The sequence below is a fragment of the Dioscorea cayenensis genome, chromosome 16, assembly GCF_009730915.1.
Source record: "Dioscorea cayenensis subsp. rotundata cultivar TDr96_F1 chromosome 16, TDr96_F1_v2_PseudoChromosome.rev07_lg8_w22 25.fasta, whole genome shotgun sequence".
NCBI lineage: Eukaryota > Viridiplantae > Streptophyta > Magnoliopsida > Dioscoreales > Dioscoreaceae > Dioscorea > Dioscorea cayenensis.
Genome location: NC_052486.1, coordinates 7,657,875 through 7,658,848, shown reverse-complemented (window position 1 = coordinate 7,658,848; position 974 = coordinate 7,657,875). Strand labels below are relative to the sequence as shown.

General features: G+C 40.6%; 1 non-coding gene across 1 annotated transcript; it reads right to left on the bottom strand.

The window, feature by feature from the left end:
* Window positions 1–107, bottom strand: LOC120279737. The gene has a single exon (XR_005542041.1). It is a non-coding gene; the product is annotated as a small nucleolar RNA R71 (small nucleolar RNA).
* Between the last annotated feature and the right edge of the window lie 867 nt (window positions 108–974).

Genomic DNA, 974 nt, shown 5'->3' with positions numbered 1-974 from the left:
AAGCTCAGGAATGAGATATCTTCTTTTGTGCAAACAGAATTAGAGTCTCTTTTTGAGACATGGGATAGGTTCAAGGAGCTCTTGTGAAAATATCCTCAACATGGGTTTCCCTAGTGGATGATTGACACGTCCGAATATGCGTGTGTGTACTGCAAGTGCACGGGTGTCGAAGTAATAAATACCCAGTGAGTCGGGCAGTCAAAATCCACAGGGAACAGGGCTACTAGTACTAACTTCTTCTCTGCTATCTAGTCTAGTGATAATGGGATAGTGTGGTGATCTAATGTGTGAAGAGATAAATACCAGAGATGAATATGCAAAGATAAAATAGAGGGAGATCTTAATCAGTAAAAGTGGGGTATTCGGGCAATGCTCCCCCTAGGATTCAGGTATTAGGTACCGGATATGCAAAGTGTTCTTATGATGAGTAAGTTAAGTCATGGAAATCTAAAAATAATCTGATCCTGTCTCCAGATTCAGGTATTAGGTCACCGATACTAGTCCCTTACAAGGTCCTGATGAAGAAATCGCTCAATCTCAACACGTCACACTACATATGACCGCAAAGAACTCTAGGGATTCGAAGAGGTATATCTGATTCCTAAAGATTGATCCAACCCTAATTCCCAGTGAAGGATCCTAACACCCTACAAGATCCCAGCGAAGAAATCGAGCAATCTCACGTCTCCCACCAAATATGGTTGCATAGAGTCTAGGAAATGGAGATAGAATGCACCAATCGGAGGGGAAATGTGACACTTCACTATCTCATGACTCACCCTCAACCCTCTTCAAACTTGAGGTTCTAACCCTAATAGAGATCTCTCTCTCACCAAGTCAACAAATCATGCAAACCAAATATCCATAGGATCAATAAGGAAAGCAAGCATTAAACAATCATGAATGAAACTTAATCAAACTCGGATAAAATAGAAACACATAGCAAATCCACAAAAGATGAGATAATCAATGAA